We start from the raw sequence: 14897 nt of genomic DNA on the forward strand, positions 1-14897 counted from the left end.
GATAGAGTACAGTATATACATATGAGATGAGTAATACATAGACTAAGATACAGTAGAATAGGATAGAATACAGTATATACATATGAGATGAGTAATACATAGACAGATACAGTAGAATAGGATAGAATACAGTATGTACATATGAGATGAGTAATACATAGACAGATACAGTAGAATAGGATAGAATACAGTATATACATATGAGATGAGTAATACATAGACTAATACAGTAGAATAGGATAGAATACAGTATATACATATGAGATGAGTAATGCATAGACTAAGATACAGTAGAATAGGATAGAATACAGTATATACATATGAGATGAGTAATGCATAGACTAAGATACAGTAGAATAGGATAGAATACAGTATATACATTTGAGATGAGTAATACATAGACTAAGATACAGTAGAATAGGATAGAATACAGTATATACATATGAGATGAGTAATGCCAGATATGTAAACATGCAGGAGATCCATGAAGGAAAGACAGTGATGGTGCTCAGTGATGTTGTTGTAAATGGTGGGGGAACAACCAATTTCGGTATTTTTAAAATAATTTTACCCCCGTTTTTTCTCCACAATTTCGATATTGTGATGTCTCCAGTGCTGTTGGCTGGTCGTCATTGACCTTGCGTAGGCTTAAACACTGGTATACACTGATATTTAAGGCCATTTTGGGTAAAATGCCATTTTATCTCTGTTCTTTTTTAGTCAGGTCGGTAAATAAATATCAATTACGGCCCCCTTCTCATTTGCTTCTAACAAAAATTAGAACAGGTCGAATTGTTACTCAGCTCCGTGGTCCTGGAATTCTCTCCTGAACATTTAAAATGTGATGATCTGGTTTCGTTGTTGGAGCTTATTAAACACTTGATCGATGTATAGAAGAGTGTAATTGTTTTTAGGGCAGCTGTTTTTAGTCAAGACTTTCGTGTTTTTAACGTAACATGTTATTGTTGTACTGTGTGTGTGTGTGTGTTTATAGCTTTGTTTAATGTTGTGTACGTAAGTTGTTTTGTCTGAAACGTTGTTCCCCCTGCTGCTATTGGACCAGGTCTCTTTTGGAAAAGATATGTTATCTCAATGAGAAAAACCTGTATAAATAAAGGTAAAATAAAAAATACAAATACTGAATATATCTATATATTATACAATAATAATATAATATATATCGAAGGTCGAGTCATGCGTCCTCTGACCAGCCAAACATGACCAGCCAAACCGAGCTTCTTAACAGCTACCCGCTTAACCCGGAAGATGCACCAATATGTCGGAGGAAACACTGTTCACCTGACAGCCGAGGTCAGCCTGCAGGCGCCATAAGGATCCCCCCCCTCCCCCCCGGCCAAACCCTCCCCTAACCTGGGCAACGCTTGGCCTATAGTGTGCTGCCCTACGGGACTCCCGATCACAGCAGGTTGTGGTACAGCCCGGGATCGAACCTGGGTCTGTAGTGATGCCTCTAGCCCTTCGATGCAGTACTGTCGACCGCTGCACTACTCGGGTATAACTTTTTTTTAACCAATTCTGATGGTTGTTAAAAGTGGGATTTTGACATTATTACCATTATATCAACACACTGGACACTCCCAACACTCCCAACTATCAATCTCTTTGGCACCGTAGACATCAAGTCAGTTGACAATATTGTTTCATACAACGTTGCATTCCATGTTTGAAAGGTTATTTTCATTGAAGACAATCAAAGTTAACATTCCATAAAATGTAAATTCAAGGCTGAGTCTCAAATAGTCGCCTGTCCATTTTAATAGCCGGGCAATGGCACACATTATAGCAAATACATTTTGGGTCTAAATTAAAGGAGCTACAATTATAGTTTAATTACATGTTTTAAATAAAATGTCCATAATATCTGCATTAATAGTGGAATGATCGTGTTTCACGATATTTCTAAACATAAAAATATATTCTCGATCTTCTATTGTGTTATTGACTGAATGTTTGTTCATGTGTAACTCTGTGTTGTTGTTTTTGTCGAACTGCTTTGTTTTATCTTGGCCAGGTTGCAGTTGTAAATGAGAACTTGTTCTCAACTGGCCGACCTGGTTAAATAAAGGAGAAATAAATAACACATAATAATACATAAACATGTAGGAGCAGTATGGACCTAGTCTGTTCATTATATACATCTACATGATGTATTGTTACACCATGTAGGAGCAGTATAGACCTAGTCTGTTCATTATATACATCTACATGATGTATTGTTACACCATGTAGGGGCAGTATAGACCTAGTCTGTTCATTATATACATCTACATGATGTATTGTTACACCATGTAGGAGCAGTATAGACCTAGTCAGTTCATTATATACATCTACATGATGTATTGTTACACCATGTAGGAGCAGTATAGACCTAGTCTGTTCATTATATACATCTACATGATGTATTGTTACACCATGTAGGAGCAGTATGGACCTAGTCAGTTCATTATATACATCTACATGATGTATTGTTACACCATGTAGGAGCAGTATAGACCTACAGTAGCTAGCTACTTATTTAGATTTAGTTTGACTTAATGAAACTGCCTTAAATGTGCTGCAATAAACATTTTTTATTCGCACTAATCGATTAACACATTCCTGTCTTTGTATCTCTCAATATAATAGTATTATTTAATTAAATCCATTTAAAATAATCTTTGTCTGAAAATAAAATATGATCCTCAACTGCGTTTCCTCTCCAGTCAGCAGACGGCGATGTCCGTCTTTCAGGCGATGCTGCTGCCGTGACGTATAATCTAGTGGACGGTTCTTCCTAAACAGCTCGTCAACCACCTCGGTAGCTTGCTAGCCAACATAGCCGAAAGATTCAAGCTATTTATACGCTTTCGGTGTATATTAGCTACTGTGTGTTAGACACACTTAGGTCGTATCTACTTGTTAACGTATTTAATTTAATATTACGTTATTTTGTATTAGTCAACTATAGTAGCTGGCTGGTTAAATTAGCACTAGCCTAGTCGCTAATGATAGCTAGCTAGCTAACATCCCCGACCATGAGTTCAATAAACTACTCCACTCTCGTTAAAGAAGAGGAGGTCTGCTGGACGGAGAAAGAAGCTCTTGGGCTGAACATTGTCGTGAAAGAGGAGAAGGAAGAAGAGGATGTTACAGTAAAACAAAAAGTAGAGGGTGAGGCTGTTACCCTGAAAGAAGACGAGAAAGACGTTTCAGTGAAAGAAGAGGAAGACGCGTTCAGAGTGAAAGAAGAGAAAGACGTTTCAGTAAAAGAAGAGGATGAAGAGAAAGAGGAGGATGCAGTTTTTGTAGTGAAGAAGGAAGGAGAGATTACTGTCACATTGAAAGATGAAGAGGTGGAGATAGGAGATCTGAGTAACACCAGTAAGTACCGCCTTAAATGTGTTTTTAACTTTGGATATTCGGAGTTGGCTCGTCAATACCTCTTCAACGGAGGGCCCAGGATGATGACTGATATGTCTAGAATCAGATGACTAGAGAGCAAGCTACCCCTTATTTTCTCCGTTCCGTTTCCAAAAAGTGACTTAACATATAGATTTGAGAAGGGTCTATCTGCTGACCGCAGACTGGGGGGCACTGCATGTAGTGATTTTCATGTAGTGATGTTTTACTACACACCGTGCCCCCCAATAGTGCCATGTGAGAGTTGGGTTGGCTACACCAAAGATAATGGATATACTGACAAGACGTCTCTCCGCCCTAACAAGGGGAGTTGTTGTCCACAAAGCTTCACTGCGGGTTGTCTAGCTCCCGCCTATCCTTTCTTTGGATTGGTGGATTCATCTTATTATTGTAATCTATTGTTTATATTCTATGAGGGTTGTTGACTGCAACCGCCTGTATTCAATGGAGAGAGATGCTAAGCTACTAGCATGAATGTGCACCGCCTGTATTCAATGGAGAGAGATGCTAAGCTACTAGCATGAATATGCACCGCCTGTATTCAATGGAGAGAGATGCTAAGCTACTAGCATGAATATGCACCGCCTGTATTCAATGGAGAGAGATGCTAAGCTACTAGCATGAATATGCACCGCCTATATTCAATGGAGAGGGATGCTAAGCTACTAGCATGAATATGCACCGCCTGTATTCAATGGAGAGAGATGCTAAACTACTAGCATGAATATGCACCGCCTGTATTCAATGGAGAGAGATGCTAAGCTATTAGCATGAATATGCACCGCCTGTATTCAATGGAGAGAGATGCTAAGCTACTAGCATGAATATGCATAGCGATCTGGAGACAACTCCTATAGTGTTTTTTATCAGTTGTCGGTATGTCACGTGTCCACATAACAACTTAAGCATTATGAAACATCTGTTTGATCAAGTAAACCTAACTAAGCCTTTCATTTTGTTGTTGACCAAATTCGACACTTTCCACATTGGGTTGATAATTGTTTCCACTTGGATACAACCTACTGTAACATACTGGCATGACCTAGAGAGATACAACCTACAGTAGCCTACTGGCATGACCTAGAGAGTTACAACCTACTGTAACCTACTGGCATGACCTAGAGAGATACAACCTACTGTAACCTACTGGCATGACCTAGAGAGATACAACCTACTGTAACCTACTGGCATGACCTAGAGAGATACAACCTACTGTAACCTACTGGCATGACCTAGAGAGATACAACCTACTGTAGCCTACTGGCATGACCTAGAGAGATACAACCTACTGTAGCCTACTGGCATGACCTAGAGAGATACAACCTACTGTAGCCTACTGGCATGACCTAGAGAGATACAACCTACTGTAACCTACTGGCATGACCTCGAGAGATACAACCTACTGTAACCTACTGGCATGACCTAGAAAGTTACAACCTACTGTAGCCTACTGGCATGACCTAGAGAGTTACAACCTACTGTAACCTACTGGCATGACCTAGAGAGTTACAACCTACTGTAACCTACTGGCATGACCTAGAGAGATACAACATACTGTAGCCTACTGGCATGACCTAGAGAGATACAACCTACTGGCATGACCTAGAGAGTTACAACCTACTGTAGCCTACTGGCATGACCTAGAGATGTACAACCTACTGTAGCCTACTGGCATGACCTAGAGAGATACAACCTACTGTAGCCTACTGGCATGACCTAGAGAGATACAACCTACTGTAGCCTACTGGCATGACCTAGAGAGATACAACCTACTGTAGCCTACTGGCATGACCTAGAGAGATACAACCTACTGTAACCTACTGGCATGACCTAGAGAGTTACTACCTACTGTAACCTACTGGCATGACCTAGAGAGATACAACCTACTGTAGCCTACTGGCATGACCTAGAGAGATACAACCTACTGTAGCCTACTGGCATGACCTAGAGAGATACAACCTACTGTAACCTACTTGCATGACCTAGAGAGATACAACCTACTGTATCCTACTGGCATGACCTAGAGAGCTGAAGTTGTAAAAATCCTGGATTTTAAATGAATATTTTCCATAATAATGATAATTTCTATCTTCCTATCCATATGTGGGTTCCCTCTCTTTTGTCTTCCCCTCTACACCAATAACAGACAACTACTGTGGGACTCCCAATCACGGCCGGATGTGATACAGCCTGGATTCGAACCAGGGACTGTAGTGACACCTCTTGCACTGAGATGCAGTGATTTAGACCGCTGCATCCGTGTGTGTGTTAACTATTAGAGTGCTGTACTAGAATGCTTAAAGGCCTCTAAAATTTTAAATACTGGTTATCTGTATCGTTTTTTGGGGCAAGGAAAATATTAGATATTGTTATTAGCCAAAAATGTAATATCGGTGCATCCCTTTATTCTAAAATCTTTCACAATACCCCATAATGCCATCACAATACCCCATAATGCCATCACAATACCCCATAATGCCATCACAATACCCCATAATGACATCACAATACCCCATAATGACATCACAATACCCCATAATGCCAAAGCAAAAACAGGTTTAGGTTTTTTGCAAATGTATTGAAACTATTCCCCAGGATAACTAGTCTCAGAGTAATGTAAGATCCCAGGATAACTAGTCTCAGAGTAATGTAAGATCCCAGGATAACTAGTCTCAGAGTAATGTAAGATGCTTGGAAAAAGAAGCTGAAAAGAATAACAGAACGGCACCATTAGAACTAAAATGTGTCGCCTGGATGTCAGAACCCCAACCCTCCAAACTGTAAATAAATAATAAAATGTGTCTCCTGGATGTCAGACCCCCAACCCTCCAAACTGTAAATAAATAATAAAATGTGTCTCCTGGATGTCAGACCCCCAACCCTCCAAACTGTAAATAAATAAATAAAATGTGTCTCCTTGATGTCAGACCCCCAACCCTCCAAACTGTAAATAAATAATAAAATGTGTCTCCTGGATGTCAGACCCCCAACCCTCCAAACTAAATAAATAAATAAAATGTGTCTCCTTGGCAACATTAGAACCTCAGCACGTTTACTGTATATGTCGAGACAAAGGAATGATGTAAACAAATAATCCAAAATATTTTTGTCAATGAGACAGTATATAAACAAAGGAATGACCAAACCCCCTTTGGTGACTGAATGCTTGTAAGGAAAACTAGATGATCAAAACATTAGATCACATCAAATAAGCCTGAGTGGTTTCACCTCCTCCCAGACTATACTGGATACTACAGTTATAACTACATAGTTATACAGGATACTACAGTTATAGAGGATACTACAGTTATAACTATACATAGTTATACAGGATACTACAGTTATACAGGATACTACAGTTATACAGGATACTACAGTTATAACTATACATAGTTATACAGGATACTACAGTTATACAGGATACTACAGTTATACAGGATACTACAGTTATAACTATACATAGTTATTCCAAAGGTGGGCTACTTACTATCCACTGTTTGCAAGCCACCGTTGCTGATCTATTTTATTTATTTATTTCACCTTTATTTAACCAGGTAGGCAAGTTGAGAACAAGTTCTCATTTACAACTGCGACCTGGCCAAGATAAAGCAAAGCAGTTCGACACATACAACAACACAGAGTTACACATGGAGTAAAACAAACATACAGTCAATAATACAGTAGAAAAATAAGTCTATATACGATGTGAGCAAATGAGGTGAGATAAGGGAGGTGAAGGCAAAAAAAGGCCATGGTGGCGAAGTAAATACAATATACCAAGTCAAACACTGGAATGGTAGATTTGCAGTGGAATAATGTGCAAAGTAGAAATAGAAATAATGGGGTGCAAAGGAGCAAAATAAATAAATACAGTAGGGGAAGAGGTAGTTGTTTGGGCTACATTATAGATGGGCTATGAACAGGTGCAGTAATCTGTGAGCTGCTCTGACAGCTGGTGTTTAAAGCTAGTGAGGGAGATGTGTTTCCAGTTTCAGAGATTTTTGTAGTTCGTTCCAGTCATTGGCAGCAGAGAACTGGAAGGAGAGGCGGCCAAAGGAGGAATTGGTTTTGGGGGTGACCAGAGAGATATACCTGCTGGTGGTATCCAATCCACCTACCAATGCCATTCAACTCTCCTTCCGTGGCCTCCAACTGCTCTTAAACGCAAGTAAAACTAAATGCATGCTATTCAACCGATCACTGCCTGCACCTGCTCGCCCGTCCAGCATCACTACTCTGTACGGCTCTGACTTAGAATACGTGGACAACTACAAATACCTAGGTGTCTGGTTAGACTGTAAATTCTCCTTCCAGACTCACATTAAGCATCTCCCATCCAAAACTAAATCTAGAATCGGCTTCCTATTTCGCAACAAAGCATCCTTCACTTTTGCTGCCAAACATACCCTCGTAAAACTGACCATCCTACCGATCCTCGACTTCGATGATGTCACCTATAAAATAGCCACCAACACTCTACTCAGTAAACTGGATGCAGTCTATCACAGTGCCATCCGTTTTGTCACCAAAGCCCCATATACCACTGCTCTCGTCGGCTGGCCCTCGCTACATATTCGTCGCCAAACCAACTGGCTCCAGGTCATCTATAAGTCTTTGCTAGGCTGCCTTAACTCAGATCACTGGTCACCATAGCCACACACACCCATAGGACGCGCTCCAGGAAGTATATCTCACTGGTCATCCCCAAAGCCAACACCTCTTTCCTTCCAGTTCTCTGCTGCCAGTGACTGGATCGAATTGCAAAAATCGCTGAAGTTGGAGACTCATATCTCCCTCACTAACTTTAAGCATCAGCTATCTGAGCAGCTTACCGATCGCTGCAGCTGTACATAGCCCATCTGTAAATAGCCCATCCAACTGCATACCTCATCCCCGTGTTTTTATTTACTTTTTTTGCTCTTTTGCACACCAGTAATTCTACTTGCACATCATCATCTGCACATCTATCACTCCAGTGTTAATATGCTAAATTGTAATTACTTTGCTACTACGGCCTATTTATTGCCTTATTGCCTTTACTGCCTCTGTACTCCATTTGCACACACTGTATTGTTCATGACGTCCTCCAGTGATTTTTAACTTAACATATATATATACATATATATATATACATACATATATATATATATAGATTTTTCTATTGTGTTATTGACTGTACTTTTGTTTATCCCACGTGTAACTCTGTGTTGTTTTTGTTGCACTGCTTTGCTTTATCTTGACCAGGTCGCAGTTGTAAATGAGAACTTGTTCTCAACTGGCCTACCTGGTTAAATAAAGGTGAAAAACGAAAAAGAAAAAATGTAGGAATTGTTCATGACGTCCTCCAGTGATTTTTAACTTTTTCTGTTGAAAAGTGACATATAAACACAGTAAAGTATAAACACACTAAAGGGAAACAAATAAATTGTTTTGAGCAAAATAGTGTTTTTTTAGACAACTGCAAACCAGAAGGAGTGAGTGATGTCATAGTAAGGCCTTCAAGGAGTTGGCTTGATGGGAAGTCGTGATGTCATCCAATAGGAGACTGATCTTCATGTGAATATTCATTATTCTTTTTTAAATCCTTCCTGTTCTGTCAAGTTGGTTGTTGATCATTACTAGAAAGCCATTTTCAAGTCTTTCCATAGATTTTAAAGACGATTTAAGTCCAAACTGTAACTAGGCCACTCAGGAACATTCAATGTCATCTTGTTAAGCTCCTCCAGTGTAGATTTGGCCTTGTGGTTTAGGTTATTGTCCTGTTAATACAGTTCTTTGTATTCAGATCTCTGAAATGCACTCTACCTACGTTACATTCAGTGGCTCCTTATGTTACGCTGGGAAAACAGTTTTCATGGGCACAGAAATCCTAAATAATTTCAGAGTTTGCTAAATCCATTGGTTCTAACCGAAAGTCCCCTTAACTTTATTGACAACACCCAAATGGATAACGCCATTAATGTCATTAACACGTTTCTTCAATAATTACACATCATTCTTAATACTGTGGCAATTTAGTTAGTCACATGTTCAACTATCGTCAGCTAATCCAGGAAATCATTTTCTGAAAGACAGTCACATGACAAACATCACGACATGCAACAACAACCAAAGTGCTTCTTCATTCATTACTCTTGTAAAGACAGTTGTGCTGTGCTCCACGTTGGATCAAACATCCCTAACAAATTGATGTTTATAATGTTATTGTCTGCTTGATTTACTGTAGGGTCTCGTTAGTCTGTTTGTACACAGAGATACTTAGCTCATAATGTGTAGAGAACTGTTCCTTGATGGATAGACTATTGTACAACACACAGAGCTATTTTCCTTTATTTGTTGTTAGGTGAAATGATGGATCCTACAGTAGGTCTATGTTGTTGTTAGGTGAAGTTATGGGTCCTACAGTAGGTCTAATTTGTTAGATGAAGTTATGGGTCCTACAGTAGGTCTATGTTGTTGTTAGGTGAAGTTATGGGTCCTACAGTAGGTCTGTGTTGTTGTTAGGTGAAATTATGAATCCTACAGTAGGTCTATGTTGTTGTTAGGTGAAGTTATGGGTCCTACAGTAGGTCTAATTTGTTAGATGAAGTTATGGGTCCTACAGTAGGTCTATGTTGTTGTTAGGTGAAGTTATGGGTCCTACAGTAGGTCTATGTTGTTGTTAGGTGAAGTTATGGGTCCTACAGTAGGTCTGTGTTGTTGTTAGGTGAAGTTATGGGTCCTACAGTAGGTCTATGTTGTTGTTAGGTGAAGTTATGGCTGATGTTAAAGCTAGCCAAAGAGCATTTTCCTGGTTAAGTGTTTTTTAAGTATATAGCAGTTGATTTTCGACAATAACACAAACATTTTAAGCAGGTGATTCAAGCGAGCCTTACAATTTATAATCCAAAAGTAATGTGAAATGCACTCATAATCAACCTGTAAATGGAGGCTGTTTTTGCTGTCAGCCTATGAGAACTCCCCTGAGTTTTCCCCCACGGTGGTGAATTAGTGAATAGACACAGAACTTAATGTGAGTTTCCTTGAGTAGCACTCCTGATCTTGCCCTGTAATGTTCAGAATACATTGTGAAAATCTTCGATCCCCATTTTTGCTCCAGGCAGATATACTACATCCATAACTAGCGGTTTCCTCATTAGCATGGAGGAGTTTCTGCAACCAAATTGTGTGTGCTATGCCCTCGTGCCGCAATTTTATCAAACACAGAAAGGGGCCTATATTGGAGACCAAAAGTCATCTGGCACACTGCTTAGAGTTTCAACAACTTGAAAAACGTGTTTCTAGCCTGCAATCATCAATGTTACTACTAATGTGAAAACAAGACTAAATATGACTATTGTTGCTGTCTTGACCGGCTTAATTTTCAAATTGAACAGACGTCAATTGTTGTACAACTTCACGGGTACGTTCTGGGCATCACCTTTTACCTAAAATTAACAGTGGATTTCTGCTGTTGTGGGCCTTTAACCATCTTTAATCATCTGACTTTGTCGTTCACACAGGAGAGAGGCGTGACTATCGTGGATCCTCTGGGGAGCCTCAACATGATGCTGACAAGGCAGAGAAGAGTCTCTCCAGATCAGAACTCCTCAAGAAACACCAGCAGAGACCCACAGGAAAGAAATCTCACTGCTGCTCTGACTGTGGGAAAAGATTCAACTACTCATCACACCTTAAAATACATCAAAGAATTCACACTGGAGAGAAACCTTATAGCTGTGATCAATGTGGGAAAGGTTTTACTACATCTAGCAATCTAACTGAACACCAGAGAATTCACACAGGAGAGAAACCTTACGGCTGTGATCAATGTGGGAAGAGATTTATTCTACTACAAACCCTGAAATCACACCAAAGAATACACACTGGAGAGAAACCTTTTGGCTGTTATCAATGTGGGACGAGTTTTTCTCACTTAAGCAGCCTGATAGGACACCAGCGGGGACACACAGGAGAGAAACCTTATAGCTGTGATCAATGTGGGAAGAGTTTTACTACATCTGGCAATCTAACTATACACCAGAGGATTCACACAGGAGAGAAAGCTTATGGCTGTGATCAATGTGGGAAGAGTTTTACTACATCTAGCAATCTAACTGAACACCAGAGAACACACACAGGAGAGAAACCTTATGGCTGTGATCAATGTGGGAAGAGTTTTACTACATCTAGCAATCTGACTAGACACCAGCAAGTACACACAGGAGTGAAACCTCATAGCTGTGATCAATGTGGGAAGAGTTTTATTAGATCTAGCCAGCTGACAGTACACCAGAGAACACACACAGGAGTGAAACCTAATAGCTGTGATCGATGTGGGAAGAGATACTCTGATAAAATATCTCTGATTAAACATCAGAAAATACATACATGAAGGAGTTGTTTCATGATATCAATGAAATAATGTCACAATGTAGAATGTTTTAACATTGTAGTAGGAGATTTTTAATAAGTTTTGATCTATTTGAATGAATGTCAGAATGTAGAACCATAAACGTTTGTCCCCTGTTCAGTTGATATTATCTATCTATATTATCTATCTATTGGTTTTAGCCTCAGCGGAAAAACCCAGGCCCTGAATTGAAAGAGTACTATTTATTTAACAAAAAGTGACAAAAAAAATTGTGTTACACTTACCACGTTGGTGACCCACTTGAATCAAAATGCAACACTTCAACATGTTTAGGTTTTCAATATTCAATATATCACAAACTGTTTCTGCATATTGGGTATTGATTTGGGCACGTTAAAACTGTGTTTTAACATTGCGCTATTCCCATTTAGCCAAATGTCATTGAAAAGATGTTGAAAATAAGACTTAAGCCCAACGTCAAATATATGTTCGGTTGCAGTTGTAGTTTTTTTCCCCAATGAAAAACAACTTAATTTCAACATACTTGCAGCCTAAACACATGGACGTAGTATAATAAATTGGTCTATAATCAATTGTATTAACAATCTTACATCTTACAATTCGCACGTATAGCTCGTTAGCACGTATAGCACGTATAGCTCGTTAGCACGTATAGCTCGGTAGCACGTATAGCTCGGTAGCACGTATAGCTCGGTAGCACGTATAGCTCGGTAGCACGTATAGCTCGGTAGCACGTATAGCTCGGTAGCACGTATAGCTCGTTAGCACGTATAGCTCGGTAGCACGTATAGCTCGTTAGCACGTATAGCTCGGTAGCACGTCCAGTGCTCCAGTTGTCTTGATAGATGTGGAGAGTCAACACCTTTTGTTGCGCTACCGTTTTGGTTTGCTTCCTGTCTGTAAGTTTGGTGTGGGTTTTTCTTTTGTTTGCCTCTTCTTGGGCAGATTTAGTGGGTGACTTTTATGTCCCAGTTGTTGTTACTTGTCAACTTTCAGTGGACACTGAGAAAACTTTTATTGCATCAAATGGTTGTTTTATGCAACAGAATAGAGGGTTCTTTGAACTATTGTGTCTGTGTGTTCTACTGAGGATGGGCCTCTGGGAGAAAACACTGACAGGAGATTTACAATGTCTTTTGGGTGATAAAAACCTAAAGAGACCACATTCCAGAGCATGAGTTAACTTCTTTGGGCTGCAAGCCTTAAGTCGGGCTCAATATGACAACAGCCCGTCCAAGTGCAGGGCGCGAAATTCGAAAGATATTTTTTAGAAATATTTAACTTTCACACATTAACAAGTCCAATACAGCAAATGAAAGACAAACATCTTGTGAATCCAGCCAATATTTCCGATTCTTTAAGTGTTTTACAGCGAAAACACAATATAGCATTATATTAGCTTACTACAATAGCCAACCACACAGCTACATTGATTCAAGGCAACAGTAGCGATAGCGACAAAACCAGCAAAAGATATTAATTATTTCACTAACATTCATAAACTTCATCAGATGACAGTCCTATAACATATTACACAATACATATATGGTTTGTTCGAAAATGTGCATATTGAGAGCGAAAATCCGTGGTTATACATTGTGAAAACTTAGCATCTTTTTCCCAGAATGTCCGCATATATTTCTGACACTCACCTATTCTGATCAAATAACTATTCATAAACTTTACTAAAAAATACATGTTGTACAGGAAATGATAGATACACTAGTTCTTAATGCAATCGCCGTGTTAGAATTCTAAAAATAACTTCAGTACGACATACAGCTTACGTTATAGCTAGAGAGCGCCCAAAATCTCGGCGGAAAACACAACTACACATTTTCGACAGAAATAGGAAATAACATCATAAATGGGTCCTACCTTTGTTGAGCTTCCATCAGAATCTTGCACAAGGGGTTCTTTGTCCAGAATAATCGTTGTTTGGATTTAGAATGTCCTTTTTCCCTCTCGAATTAGCAAGCAAAACTAGCAAAGTGGCACTAAGCTGTCCATCGTCACCAAACGCAGAGAACAGAACACGCCAAAACTCCCGAAAAAATGTTGATAATCTGATGAAACTATATTGAAAAAAACATACTTTACGATGATATTGTCACATTTATCAAATAAAATCAAAGCCGGAGATAGTAGCCGTCTATAACGAAAGCTTTTCAAAAGCCAATGCTGATGTACTTCCTGCGCCATCCTGAACAGAGGAAATTGGGGTCCTGTCATTCCATGATCTCTCTTTTGACCATAGAAATACCTATACACTCCATTTCTTCTCTCACTGCCTATTGACAACTAGTGGAAGGTGTATGAAGTGCATGTATACTAATAGATTTCAAGCAGATTAATAGGGAGGCCCTGGAACAGAGCCTCGATTTCAGATTTTTCACTTTCTGACAGGAAGTTTGCTGCAAAATGAGTTGTTTTACTCACAGATATAATTCAAACGGTTTTAGAAACTTGAGTGTTTTCTATCCAATAGTAATAATAATATGCATATTGTACGAGCAAGAATTGAGTACTAGGTCGTTTGAAATGGGCACCTTTCATCCAAGCTACTCAATACTGCCCCTGCAGCCAGAAGAGGTTAATGTTTCTGTTCTATATGGTACCAGGGAGAGATGACCCCAGGGCCAGACCCTGGTCTCTACACAAAGAGTACTGTTTTTACAGCAGATACTGTCTGCTGAGAATTATAGGTATCTTTCATACAAATATTAATCTTGTGACCCGTTCTATACATCTGTTGTTCGTCATGTAGATTGAAAGGGTGTATCTTGGCTGTAAAATACCTTTGTACTTTTGTCTCGTGGCTCTCAACAAATCATCTGGGGGTGATTTGTCGACCAGCCATTATCGTAGAACACTCAATTGATTCACTTTATATGTGTGCGTTGTCTTGACCTACTCCCTTATTATTAAGTGAATAAAGATTTAGTTTAAGAATAACTCTGACTTGTGTGATAAGTTTGTCTCCTCATTTGATATTAAAGAAATTAACCACATTTGGGGATGTTAATCTTGATGGGGGTGTGAGTCTTCCCTTTGTGACCGCTCCTGATGACCTGGGTAAATCGTGCACGAGCGATCCCTCAAA

The 14897-nt window shown here is 39.4% G+C and overlaps 1 pseudogene; it reads left to right on the forward strand.

Annotated features, from left to right (window-relative positions):
• The window catches only part of LOC129842715 (zinc finger protein 271-like), a 37872-nt pseudogene extending 23123 nt beyond the window's left edge, over positions 1-14749 (forward strand).
• Positions 14750-14897: the final 148 nt, after the last annotated feature.

This window comes from Salvelinus fontinalis, unplaced genomic scaffold (genome assembly GCF_029448725.1).
Source record: "Salvelinus fontinalis isolate EN_2023a unplaced genomic scaffold, ASM2944872v1 scaffold_0062, whole genome shotgun sequence".
NCBI classification, from domain to species: domain Eukaryota; kingdom Metazoa; phylum Chordata; class Actinopteri; order Salmoniformes; family Salmonidae; genus Salvelinus; species Salvelinus fontinalis.